The sequence below is a fragment of the Pseudorasbora parva genome, chromosome 3, assembly GCF_024679245.1.
Source record: "Pseudorasbora parva isolate DD20220531a chromosome 3, ASM2467924v1, whole genome shotgun sequence".
NCBI classification, from domain to species: domain Eukaryota; kingdom Metazoa; phylum Chordata; class Actinopteri; order Cypriniformes; family Gobionidae; genus Pseudorasbora; species Pseudorasbora parva.
In genome coordinates, this window is record NC_090174.1 from 55,196,157 (window position 1) to 55,210,890 (window position 14,734).

At 39.8% G+C, this 14,734-nt stretch overlaps 1 long non-coding RNA gene across 1 annotated transcript in view; it reads right to left on the minus strand.

The window, feature by feature from the left end:
• LOC137072064 (uncharacterized) overlaps positions 1 to 14,734 on the minus strand; it is a 119,411-nt gene that overhangs the window by 16,466 nt on the left and 88,211 nt on the right. The window lies entirely within an intron of this gene.

Sequence of the window (14,734 nt, forward strand, 5' to 3'; positions counted from 1 at the left end):
AGCTTTGGCATGATAGGAAATAAAACCCCAACAACTTTAAAAATGTCATGACTAAGGTGTTCCATATTCATGAATTAAGCGGATTATGAGTGCACTCGTAACACTCGATTCAGCATTGGTGGAAATTACAGAAAAAAACAACCTGCAGTGGGTGGATGAATGTCATCCTTATACCCTTGTCGGAACAAGCACAAAGCTCAATTATGATTCATGTGCTTCTTTTCTAAATCAACCTTTATCTTGCACCTGTCCATTAGAAAGGAGTTTTGCACGTAGCTTATCTCGGTCGTGCCGCGTTTTTAATTGAAATTCAGTCTCTGTTGGCTCTTTATGTAATTGTCCCATGGTAGTGATACATCTTTGGCAACAATGCAAACCTTTGAACCCATTTCATCAGACTTTTCCATTTCCTTTTTGATGTGATCTGATGTCTATATCCATTGCCTGCATTCACTTCACATCAGCAAGCAGGGCCTAATTACCTTTGTATTCGGCATAACATGATGCCCCATCCATAATCCCACCTGACAGGAATACCTCAGAGAATACACATCCTCGTAAGTGGAGTGAATATGTGTATACTCATTATACTAATGCTGTAAATTATTGAATGGACTCCCTATTGCACGTATAAGACGGACAAGAGCGAAGGATAGGCTGAGGGAGGAGAGATTTGATTTCTACCGCATTGCAGGTTTCTGCTCTCTTTCGTATTCGAATTCATCTTGAATTCACGCTGCATATTATCTGTCTCTCTAGTCCCTGAAGCCTGACTGCTGCGTTCGCCTGGATCCTTGTTAAAACAATGCTGCGAGAAGGAGAGGACACCTTGCCGTGCTAAAGCAAACATCCACTACTCTGGATCAATATTTGATGCTAAATTTTTGAAAGCCTGCGAAGGCATGCTTCCTTATTAAGACATGAGAAATTTTGCTTAAGTGATATCTTTGTGTTTCTGCCATTTACGAAAATCATTTACATTTTTCAATTGGCTTAGATTATAATGAAAAAAAATGACAGAGGTTTATTTTGTTACTGAGATGACAAGTAATTTGGTTGTGTGTGTGTGTGTGTGTGTGTGTGTGTGTGTGTGTGTGTGTGTGTGTGTGTGTGTGTGTGTGTGTGTGTGTGTGTGTGTGTCTGTGTGTGCCTTTGTTTGTATTGCATTGTGGGGACCAAATGTACCCATAAGGATAGTAAAACCTAAAATCACCTACATTGTGGTGATGTGATTTTTAAAAGGCTTATAAATCATACAGGAATTTTGTTTTGTTTTTTTGTTTTTTTTTGAGAAAGTAAAAATGCAGAAGTGTAGGCGGATAGAATGTACAGTTTGTACAGTATAAAAACCATTAAATTTATGGAGAGTCCCCACAAAGATAGTGAACCTAACGTGTGTGTGTGTGTGTGTGTGTGTGTGTGTGTGTGTGTGTGTGTGTGTGTGTGTGTGTGTGTGTGTGTGTGTGAGAGAGAGAGAGAGAGAGTGAGAGAGAGAGGGGGGGGGACTTGCAGGTTGAACTGAAAGTGATGAAGAAAAAAAACTTTAAAATGTTTTTCATTACATTATTAAATGGCAAGCAAACACAACTCAGAGTAATGACTCATAAACAAATGACTTATAATATTATCTCCCAGGTCTTTACATAAAGGTGTAGGGTACAACAGGGCTGTTGCATTATAAATATGGTAATTATCTCTAACAGAGTCCGGGTACCCGCATAAAAGTGTCTAAAACGGGTGGATTGTGACATTTATAAAATTCACGGGCGGGGATGCGGGCGGATAATTAACTCTGTGCGGGCGGGTAGTTGCGCGTATGGGCGGATGAAAAATATGCGCAATATTTCTGTGGCAAAGTGAACGAGAGAGAGAGAGGGAGAGCGAGAGCGAGACCAGGGCGTGATTGTGAATGAGCGTCACCTGCGAGCCACACCGGTCTCGAGTCCTCTGAGGGAGCTCGGAAGCATATAAGGACGAGAGATCACCACACCTGGATTTGACGTTGAGTTGTTTACTTTTTATTATGTGTGTGCGCTTGGCAGATGTCCATGAGGGGCTGCCCACGTTACTTTCGTTTTGTTTGGTTAAAGTCTTTTAAATGTTCGCCGGTTTCCGCCTCCTTCTTCCCCCATCGAACATATTGTAGGCTTTTACAATTTCTATGTCCAAATTATCATTACACACACACGCAACAACGATATGCCATTTGACCCATCACGTCACCATCACTGCGACATTGAAACCTTTGTTGATGCCTCTCGTAGCGGATGAAGCGAGCGTTGCAGGAGTAGCAATGGATGAAGTAAAAGTAAAGTTGGTGAGTGGAGTAGCTATATGAAATTGTTGACAATGAGTCTTTAAAGGCACTTTTGCCTGTTTCATTAGCCCATTCATGACGCTGTTGATGTTGAGAGAGGTGCAGGATAAAAAAAATAAAGCATTTTAATTTTGTTTTAGCGTGTGTGATTTATTGCGGGCACGGGTCGGGTAACGGGCCAAATATTAACGGGTCTGGGCGGGTACGGATTTAATTTTGATATTTTCACGGGTCACGGGTCGGATCTGGTGCTAAACCTTGCGGGTACGGGCGGGGGCGGGTCTCCAAAAATGGACCCGTGCAGGACTCTGATCTCTAAGGTGGACACCCAACTTAATGTGATGTTCACCATCTGAATCTAACCATCTCATGCCAACAAATGGAAAAGCCAGCCAGCTGTTTATTATCATGTTACTTAAATGTTCATACATGTTACTTACATATACTGTATGCAGTATGCACGTGCATACAAACATACAGTATACTTATGCAAGCGGAATACACTATATAAGTATTGGGATACCCTTCCAATTAATTGAATTCAGGTGTTCCAATCACTTCCATGGCCACGTGTATAAAATCAAGCACCTAGACTCATTCTACAAACACTTGTGAAAGAATGGGTCGCTCTCAGGAGCTCAGTGAATTCAAGTGTGGTTCCGTGATAGTTTGCCACCTGTGTCACATGTGCTTTTGTGAAATGTCCTCAATACTAAATATTCCACGGTCAACTGTTAGTGGTATTATAACAAAGTGGAAACAATTGGAAACAACAGCAATGTTCATAAATCGACAATTTTCTGCAGAGACAATAGCTACACACCTCCAAACTTCATGTGGCCTTCATATTAGCTCAAGAACATTGCATAAAGAGCTTAATGGAATGGGTTTCCGTGGCCGAGCAGCTGCAACCAAACCTTACATCCTTAGGTGCAATGCAACGAGTTGGATGCAGTGGTGTAAAGCATGCCGCCACTGCACTCTTGAGCAGTGGAGACATGTTCTCTGGAGTGACAAATCACACTTCTCTGTCTTGCAATCCGATGGATAAGTCAGGGTTTGGCAGTTGCTAGGAGAACGGTACTTACCTGACTGCATTGTGTTAAGTGTAAAGTTTGGTGGAGGGGGGATTATGGTGTGGGTTGTTTTTCAGGGGTTGCGCTTGACACCTTAGTTCCAGTGAAATTAACTCTTAATGCTTCAGCATACCAAGACATTTTGGACAATTTCATGCTCCCAACATTGTGGGAACAGTTTGGGGATGGCACCTTCCAGTTCCAACATGACTGCACACCAGTGCACAAAGCAAAGTCCATGACGACATGGATGAGGGAGTTTGGTGTGGAGGAACTCCGTGGCCTGCACAGAGTCCTGACCTCAACCCGATTGAATGCCTTTGGGATGAATTAGAGCGGAGACTGTGAGCCAGGCCTTCTCGTCGATCATCAATGCCTGACCTCACAAATGCGCTTCTAGTAGAATGGTCCCATAAAATTCCCATAAAAACACTCCTAAACCTTGTGGAAAGCCTTCTCGGAAAAGTTGGAACTGTTATTGCTGCAAAAGGTGGGCCAACACCATATCAAACTCTACGGTTTAAGAATGGGATGTCAATAAAGTTCATTGTGCATGTAAAGGCAGACGTCCCAAAACTTTTGGCAATATAGTGTATACTATAAAGCAAATCTCAGCTGTGTGATTGCTTGTGTCGTATATATACTGTATAGTACATGGAATTCATCCGCATATTGTACAGGATAACTATGTACGAGAGTTTATGCTATTATGGCAAATCCAAAATGCTTGTTTCGTTGCAAAATGTATACATTAGTATCAGCTAGCTCTAATTGGTTAAATGTGACTATAAGGCATATAGATGTTAAGATATAATAAACATTGACATTAAATGTTCTGAAAAGCTGCTTTGAAACAATGGGTATTGTAAATCTGCTTTGAAAAGTGCTATACTAGTAAATCTGTCTTGACTTCTACAAGCTGATTAATCAGTCAAAAACTCTCAACACTGAATTGATTCTTGACTCACTTACAGAATCACACTGACCACAGTGATATATTTTGTCTCCAACTAGTCATAAGTCAAGAAGTGAATGGCTTCATGCAATTAGGGCTTGTGAGACTTCATGTGTCAATAAAAAACGGAAACCAGCACATTCATTATTATTCCCATCCCTATTTGTCAGAGATAAACTGACTACTATACTCTGATCATCACCCTGCAGGGAAAGTGTGGCTTATGGACTTACTGGAAAAGTCTCAAACATCAAGAGCAGTGTCATCAAGTACTCACACCAAATCGGTTGATAAGCAGTCAATAAAGCATGCCATGTCTTTCCACCAATAGGCCATGTCGTTCCATTCGTCTGGACAAGCTTTAAAGATCAAGACCTAAAAAGCCTCGAGTGTATGAGTGTTTGTGCCTGTGTGAAAGAGAGAGAGAAGAAAAAGGTGTAAAAAAAATAAAAATAAATAAATAAGAGAATCTGGCAGCCACTCAAGTGAATCATTATGTTCTAAACATGTGCTGTAGTTGAGAACGGGCTAATAATAGTTTGGGGATGGAAAGAAACTGTGCTTTAATACATGTTGCACTGTTGCTCAAGCCTGACAGAATACACAGAGGGTTAAGCCATCGCTGGCGCTCTCCAGCTCATATCTGCAGTTGGACCTTTTAACTGAAAGCGTTTTGGATACTTTTAAAGCCTCTATTTTTGGATGCTTAGAGACAGTACAATCCTAATGTGAAGTCCCTAAGTTCTAAGTTTTAAAAAGCTTCCTGCAGTGAGTCTTTTGTGTAAAATTAACTGTAAAATGTAACATTTTAAATTTGAATTACGCACACACGTAAAGGACAATGCTGATCCTGTGTTTTGTATTTCTTCATATAAAAATAAAAGCCATAAACACACCATAATAGCATAAATAATACTACAATAGCACTGATTCTCGTTTATTAGTGGAACAAAATAATAATTTCCAATTTCCACTTGTATCATTATGAATCCCCATCACCAGGCCCACACATAATTTTCAGCCACAGTGTGCTGTTAAAATCTTTGGACGCCAGTCAGTCACAAATTTCTACACATCATTTGTGCCTTGCCTGTCCATTTATTAAATATTTTTGGCTGATTTGATAGTGCTTACATGCTGCTGGCAATAAGAATGCAGCTCCATTTGTTCCATTCCACTATGTAAGCGACACAGATTTTATTTTCAAAACTTTTTTTTTAAAAGTATGCAGATACCATCTGGGCTCAGTAATCATTTTAAAATAAAATAAAAATCACAATTAACATACACTATATTGTCAATGTTTTGGGACGCCAGCCTTAACATGCACATTTTGACATCCCATTCCTAACCCATAGTTTTTAATATGGAGTTGGCCCACCCTTTGCAGCTATAACAGCTTCAGCTCTTCTGAGAAGGCTTTCCACAAGGTTTAGGAGTGTGTTTATGGGAATTTTTGACCATTCTTCTAGAAGCACATTTGTGAGGTCAGGCACTGATGTTGGACGAGAAGGCCTGGCTCACAGTCTATAATTCATCCCAAAATTGTGCTATCTGGTTGAGGTCAGGACTCTGTGCAGGCCAGTCAACTTCCTCCACACCAAACTCCCTCATCCATGTCTTTATGGACTTTGCTCTGTGCACTGGTGAGCAGTCATAATGAAATAAGAAGGGGCCATCCCCAAACATCTCCCACAATGTTGGGAGCATGAAATTGTCCAAAATGTCTTGGCATACTGAAGCATTAAGAGTTCCTTTCACTGAAACTAAGGGGGAAAACCCACCTCTGAAAAAGAACTCCACACTATAACCCCCCTCCACCAAACTTTACACTGGCACAATACAGTGAGGCAAGTATCGTTCTCCTGGCAACTACCAAACCCAGTTTTATCCATCATATTGCCCCGCCACTCCCCAGAACACATCTCCACTGCTATACAATCCAGTGGCGACGTGCTTAACACCACTGCATCCTATCACAGTACCACGCTTGAATTAACTGAGCTACTTAGAGTGACCAAATCTTTCACAAAAAATGTCTGCATGCCTAGGTGTTTGATTTTATACACCTTTGGCCATTGAAGTGATTAGAACACCTGAATTCAATGATTTTGTGACCCAATACTTTTGTCAATATAGTGTATAAAACGACATCAAATAAATAAAGTACATGCATACCTACATTAAATATCCACACATATCCCAAAATGCAATTTCTCAATGGCTGAAATAACTTTTTTTTTCAGATACCATCACAGCTGCCAACTTGTAAACAGGATTTTTCTGTTTTTAAGTGCAGTCTGTTGGGGACACACCAGTACTCCAATATCTCATGCTGGGGACCAGAATCCAAAACACAACATATGCTGGTGATCAGTTCTTTTCAGCATGTCTAAGAAGGCTATTGTGTGCCAAGTACACCCTTGTGAGTATTTTTCACCGGTGGGGTGGCTGCTACTACCTTTTTGAACACAGCATTGGCAATAATTATTTGGCACACTGCACTGTGGCAAGACTGTGGAACATCTAAATGGCAATAGATCAAAGATAGTGCTACATTATGCAAATTCATCATTGTAAATAAAGTATTTGTATTTCATTTTCCCTGTGCCCTGAATAATGTATCTATTTATAGAGGTCAAAGAAAATATTAGAAATCCGGATATTTTTGTTTCTCTTCAGAATTACGTCAACATCCCTCAAAACTGCATGACTCATGTACATATGGAAGATTTTATTAATGAGATCAAAAAGTACCAACTCATGAATAAGCCATTTTGATTCCATAGTTCACTCTAAGGAGGAGAATGTGAAACTCAATATTATGTGGTTTACCATTTTATTCAGTAGAAGTCTTCCTGCTGAGAAATGGAAAATAACAGGCCAGATGAACCTCGGGGAAGAGAATGAGATACGGTAAGACCGGCTTTTTCCATAATGGCACTCAAAGTTGAAAGCGAATAATCCCTCTCAGCTGATCTCAAGGTTGTCTGTGTGAAAGTAGTCTTCAGACAGCTGACTCCGGTCCAATACTGATCCCATCAGATGCTTTCTCAGAACTATAAAGCCCTGGCCTGAACGCTTTATCGAAGTCTTCAAGATTTGTCTTGCTGGGGATTTAGATTTCCGTAAATGTGTGAAATGAATACGCATGATGCATGCTAATGGATTACCATTAGTACTATGGAATTAGAGAGGACTTGTTCTATTGTGGTCTACTAATGGAAGACAAAACTTAGTCTATTAATTTAAACGATCAAATGATTAATATGTAAGACTGAAAAAAATAGTATATGCCGAAATGTCTGAATGAAGAACAAGGACTCTGAGAAAATAAAGGAAATTAACATCTGAACTGTCCCTCACACAGCACTGGAGACGCAAGTCTCACCTCACTATCAGCTAATCTACATTTTTCCCTTTTGACCCACTCTCCCCCAATTCCTTCCCTCTCTCATGCTGAGATCACTGAAAACACACACAGAATCTCTATATTACAATGTCAATCCACACGATACAGTATTATATGTGTTTGATATCATTTGAAATGTCTCAGTGCAACTGGTACAAAGATCTCATCCCTACAGAAGTGAACCAAAAGATAATCAATGTTTTAAGAGTTTAAAGATATCTTGTCTTAGTTTGGTGGGTGTGGCTTTCAGCCATTTGGCCTTTGCATCAATACAAGTCTTGATCAATGCAAATTCTCATTGTGAACTCATTTTTACACTTGAAAGAGTTTGTGCATTTGTTTCTGGGTATTTAAGGGAATGTTGCAAAGAGCTCAGGGCTTGACACTTTAAACCGGTCAGCCCGTAATGTTGGATGTCACAAGATAGCCAGCATTATGTAGTTTTCAGAAGTCAGGTATACATTTCATTCTTTACTTCAGAGTATTTGATGTTATATATGGATTACCTTTGAATTGACTATGTAATTGGCTTTATACATTTACCTGACTGTTAAATAAATTGTTACACTTTGATAGATTCTGACTTGCTCTGGAATTATTCAGGTTGGGTATAATTTCAACAAAGGGTTAAACGGAATAATTAAATGTGTACTTAAACTATTAAAAATGAATGACCAAATAACCAATTGGCATTCTAACCTAAATTCTAAATTATCATTAAATGGAGTCAGATAACGAGGAATTGAAATAAAATCCTTTATGCCCCGCTGAAAAGACCGAACGCGCAGCGACCTTCACCCGCCGATCGTTAGCCTCCATTGGGACGATTTGGGCGGCCTTACAATACGTCCAAGTGGAGCGCAGAATTCAGAGCCTTTCATGTGAATAAATTATACTTTTCTCTGGCTCTTTTTGTGTGTGTGTGTGTGTGTGTGTATTGTTTTTTTTTTCTGTGCTATTTACAAAAGATAGAAATGTTTATTAATTTTAGATAATCATTTATCACAATATACTGGTGCTTGCTGCCTCTGTGCTTGATGGGAAACCAGACAAATAATTTTTCTTAAGATAAAACTGATGAAGGCACCAGAGCCCTATGGTCACATGCCTGTCCTGTCTTGTGTACTCATGTGGGTTTTGTTATGTGGGTTAGGGTTAGGGTTTTCTCCCACCTGTACCGTCTTGATTTCTTCCCTTTATAAGCTCCTTGTGGTTGTCAGTCTTTGTCGGATCGTTGTACAGTCTACGTCTCCCATTTCCCAGTGTTTGGTATGTTTTCAGTTTATGTATTTCTAGTTTATGTTTTTCCCCCTCGTGGGTTTTGTTCTGAGTTTGTTTGATTTTTTTAAATAAATCGCCTTTCTTACTGCACTTGAGTCCACCTGTTGTCCTTAAGTCATCCCGTGACATAATGATCCGACCATACTATGTGGACTCAGCAGAGAAGGTCTCCCTCGGTGCCAGGTCTGGGGGTCCCGAGTCCAGACATGGCCTGGAGGGCTGTAATGGGATGCTTCGTGATGGCAGTCCTGTATGCTTGGGAGAAGCAGGGTGTTATCCAAAACTCCGGTGGTCCCAGTCCCAGTGGTCTCTAAGCGGAGGAAAAGAAGGAAGGCTACTTCCGTCTCAGTCCCGGTGGATTATGTTCTGATGGGCCCACGTCTGGTGGACTGTGTCCCGGTGGACTCAGTACCAGTGGATCCAGTTCCGGTGGACTCAGTTCCAGTGGCCCGTGTTCCGGTGGATCTAGTTCCGGTGGTCCGTGTTCCGGTGGTCTCAGTTGGATCTAGTTCTGGTGGACTCAAATTTTTTTTTTGTTGTTGTTGTTTTAAGATGAGGTTAAGTGCTCACAGAAGATCTTGGTTTTCAGCTGTCTTATGTTGTCAGTGATTCTGTATGGAGGTGGGAACCATAATTTTACCAGCAAGGAACAGTGAATGAAAATGGGATTTCATGCCTCTCTGTGATGGTTAACCGCCGTTGCTCCTTAGCTGAGCAAAGCCTTCTGATGGGGGTGTAGACTCATAGGAGGGAGTGGAAGTATGCGGGTGCTAAGTTTGTGATGGATCTGTAAGCAAGCGTCAATGCCTTGAACTTGATGTGAGCAGCGAGTGGTAGGCAGCGCAGAGAGATGAAGAGAGGTGTGACGCGGGCCCTTTTTCACTCATTGAAGACAAGACTCTGTCTCTGTCTCAATGGATTCTGGATCATTTGAAGAGGTTTGATTGCACACGATGGAAGTCCAGCCAGAAGCGCATTGCAGTAGTCAAGCCTAGAAATAACCAGGGCCTGGGTGAGAAGCTGTGTTGAACGCTCTTTTAGGAATGGTCTGATCTTTGTGATGTTGTGCAGCGTATAACATTGATTCAATACAAGGTCCTCAGAAAGGATACAAATGCTTCCTTTTCTAAATCTGTAAATAAACGCTAGCATGCTGTGTATTTAACTTGTATTCCCAAATGCACATCAGTAAGAGCACCTAGATTAACTCAAGGATGTGTCAAAAGAAAAAGTTAGTTAGTTAATTTGCATATTGATGGAGATGATTGTGGTGTTGATAGCAGAATTTTCAATACGTTGTAGAAATGTTAGAGTTCTCTTCACTTGCACTAATTTAATCAGACGTAATCGCTGTTAAATGAGACTTCAGTCGACTGAAAAGCGTTTGCCTCCATCCTTATGTGATGAGCTTTTTTTAAATTAATGTTACTACATAATTTAACTAAATCTTTCATGAAAATTGGCAAATAAGACACTTAATTCCAGGACTCATAATAATAATAACCACTTCATGAGCACATTTTACTGAAAAATCACAATAGCTGTATTTCCAATTGCACAAATTGAAAACCAGCCCATTATAAACCCATCAATTTCGCAAAAACTCACACATCGCAAACAAGTTTTTGCGCTCATATGCTGTGGCTTCTCAGGCAATTTGGAAAATATATATTTCACAAAACTACAATGGAAACATTTAGTGCATTTTTTTTTCTCTTCACATTCAAAGGACATCTGATGTACATAAAATGATGATATGATCATTCTTTAAAGAGGGTGCAGTATGACAGAAAATATTCTTTTTTATTATCAAAAACTTGAAGCAGATAAGAGGGAGAAACACCCACACAAACAATTAATACGTGGCCACTCCCGAGTACATTCCTTGCCACTAATTCTTGGATAACACGCCTCCTTCTCCTTCAATTAAAAAATAATGGCTAAGGCAGTGGCTGTGATACATGTAAACCAGTCCCACTTTATATTACTGGTATAAACTACTATGTACTTGTATCAAAAAATAAGTACAATTTACTTATTGTGTTCATATTGCCATGCAAAACACTTTTGGTGATACTCGTGGGATACGAGTAAAGTTAGGGTCAGGTGTGGTGGTGTGGGTAAGTTTAAGGGTAAAGTTAGGGTCAGGTGTGGTGGTGTGGGTCAGTTTAAGGGTAAAGTTAGGGTCAGGTGTGGTGGTGTGGGTCAGTTTAAGGGTAAAGTTAGGGTCAGGTGTGGTGGTGTGGGTCAGTTTAAGGGTAAAGTTAGGGTCAGGTGTGGTGGTGTGGGTCAGTTTAAGGGTAAAGTTAGGGTCAGGTGTGGTGGTGTGGGTCAGTTTAAGGGTAGAGTTAGGGTCAGGTGTGGTGGTGTGGGTCAGTTTAAGGGTAAAGTTAGGGTCAGGTGTGGTGGTGTGGGTCAGTTTAAGGGTAAAGTTAGGGTCAGGTGTGGTGGTGTGGGTCAGTTTAAGGGTAAAGTTAGGGTCAGGTGTGGTGGTGTGGGTCAGTTTAAGGGTAGCGTTAGGGTCAGGTGTGGTGGTGTGGGTCAGTTTAAGGGTAAAGTTAGGGTCAGGTGTGGTGGTGTGGGTAAGCTTAAGGGTAAAGTTAGGGTCAGGTGTGGTGGTGTGGGTCAGTTTAAGGGTAAAGTTAGGGTCAGGTGTGGTGGTGTGGGTCAGTTTAAGGGTAAAGTTAGGGTCAGGTGTGGTGGTGTGGGTCAGTTTAAGGGTAGCGTTAGGGTCAGGTGTGGTGGTGTGGGTCAGTTTAAGGGTAAAGTTAGGGTCAGGTGTGGTGGTGTGGGTAAGCTTAAGGGTAAAGTTAGGGTCAGGTGTGGTGGTGTGGGTCAGTTTAAGGGTAAAGTTAGGGTCAGGTGTGGTGGTGTGGGTAAGTTTAAGGGTAAAGTTAGGGACAGGTGTGGTGGTATGGGTTAGTTTAAGGGTAAAGTTAGGGTTAGGTGTGGTGGTGTGGGTAAGTTTAAGGGTAAAGTTAGGGTCAGGTGTGGTGGTGTGGGTTAGTTTAAGGGTAAAGTTAGGGTCAGGTGTGGTGGTATGGGTCAGTTTAAGGGTAAAGTTAGGGTTAGGTGTGGTGGTGTGGGTAAGTTTAAGGGTAAAGTTAGGGTCAGGTGTGGTGGTGTGGGTAAGTTTAAGGGTAAAGTTAGGGTCAGGTGTGGTGGTGTGGGTAAGTTTAAGGGTAAAGTTAGGGTCAGGTGTGGTGGTGTGGGTAAGTTTAAGGGTAAAGTTAGGGTCAGGTGTGGTGGTGTGGGTAAGTTTAAGGGTAAATTGGACTGCATGGAGTGCATTTTTATATAGCGCTTTCAACAGACCCTATGGCCATCCAAAGCGCTTTACATATTGCCTCACATTCACCCATTCATACACCGACGGCGGTGTCTGCCATGCAAGGCTCCATCCAGCTCGTCGGGAGCTGGCTAAATTATCACTTAACAATAGTTTTTTTTAAATAATTACTATCGATATTTGGAAGTTATTGCTCTAACGAAACCTTGAAACTCCTACAAATGCACATGAATAATGTCAGCCAGTAAAAATAACCCTATCCACGGCTTTTCAGCGCTAATTTTTCACTGCGTGTCTTTAGTAAATCCTGACAGTAGTTTATTTTTACACCAATAGAGGGTTTTTTGCTGTTTTTTTGCTGGCGTAAACTGTTAATTTTGGCCCTTAATCTGTACACAAACAGATTAAAACAATAATATTAAGGAGTGAAGATGCCATTTATGATTATCAGGATCTTCACAGCATGCATGTATCAGATGGCTGGAATAACTCTTTCAATTCCAACCCTCCTCTATTATGGGATTGAACTAAAAACGTAGTTGAAGCAAATTGCCAATCTTGTTGAGCGTAATGTGCAGCATGTGTATGTGGAATGTGGAGGGAAGATGAAAATGACACATTTGATGGATGATGTCTAGATTCTCTAATGGAACAGATGTGTTCTCTAATTGGGTTGCCGAGATCTCCCATACATATGGGGGTACCTGCCAGTAAGGAAAATTAGACATTAATACTAACATTTTCTTCTGTAATTCCATGGAAATTTGAGAAATCAAGCAGTGTATTAATATAGTTTGATAACACAATCTATAAAATCTTTCCTGGAGATATTTACAACACAGTGACTATTTAAATGCCCAAGAATTTTCCAAAAGATTATATGCAGAACAAAACAAAACAAAAAAAGCAGGTAAAAAAGGACGCTTTAGTTCAAATTATGCTGATTACATATTCACTACTGTTGAAAAGTTTGGTAAGATTTATTCATTATTAAGTGTCTAATGCGCAACAAAACTGCATTTATTTGAAATACAAAACTGTTGTGAAATATTATTACAATTTAAATGAAACTGTTATTTTATATGAAGTTAAATCTTCAGCATCATCACTCCAGTCTTTAGTCTTCACATGATCCTTCAGAAATCATTCTAATATGATGAATTGCTGCTCAAGAAACATTTCTTAGTATTATCAATGTTGAAAAGCAGTTTTTTTAGGAATATTTGATCAACTCAGTGGTTAAAAAGAACAGCTTTTATTTGTAACAGGAATTATTTGAAACGTATTACATGTTTTTACATTCACTTTGGTCATGCATCCTTGCTAAATAACAGTATTTATTTATTTAAAAAAAAATACTGACCCCGAATTTAGAATAGTACAGGTCCTTCTAAAAAAATTAGCATATTGTGATAAAGTTTTTCATGAGTTTAATTTTTATCATTACATTATGGAAAATAATGAACTTTATCACAATATGCTAATTTTTTTAGAAGGACCTGTAGTGGAAACAGGAAAACTATAAGAAGTATAAAATTGTGATTGCAATTGATTTTAAATAATAACGTGACTTTTAAATAAATGATATTGCAGGAAATTAAGATCTAAAAGTACTGATGAGCATTGCCTTACCTGAGCTAACATTGATTAGATGTAATCAAATATAACTTACCGTTTTATTTTAATGAACAGACATGATCCAGTTCTTATCATCTTTTATGCTTGAACTGATTTTTAATTTATTTTGCATTAGAAAACAGACTCTATTTCTCTATGCTGTTGCACTTCTGATTAATCTGAATGAATAGCATTCAGACGTTAATTGACTACTTGCAACCTGGGGAAGCTTGTTATCTGGAGAACTGAATAATGTCAGTAAATGAGTAGTTATGTTCAAACTACTTCTGCATTCATGATTTGTTTTCAATATTTTAACTTTTAACTTAATATTTGTTTCTGATTAAACAAATCTATTTTTGGGCCCTATTGTAAGGATCTGAGAGCATGGTCTGAAGTGAATGGCACAGGTGCCCTTAGGGCGTGTCCGAACAGGCAGAGAACCAATCAGAGTCTCATCTCCCATTCCCTTTAAAAGCTAGTTGCGCTTGCACCATGCCGGATTTTGCGACTGAACACTTATCCAGAGAAATCCTTTTATTTGTAATATTTAAAAATGTGTGTGTGCAACTGTCCCTGTATGGGCTTCTGTCCATGTAAAAAGTGCATGCACATTGTGCTAATTAAACAACGTGGCACTTTATGTGAAAATGACAACTGCGTCTGAAAACAGCAAAAAACACTTGTACATGGCATTCCATTGAGCTGGGTGTATGATAGGGCTGATTGAATTACCTAACATTTTCAAACTCAAAGACGACATAACTCTGGGTTTTTACATCCATGT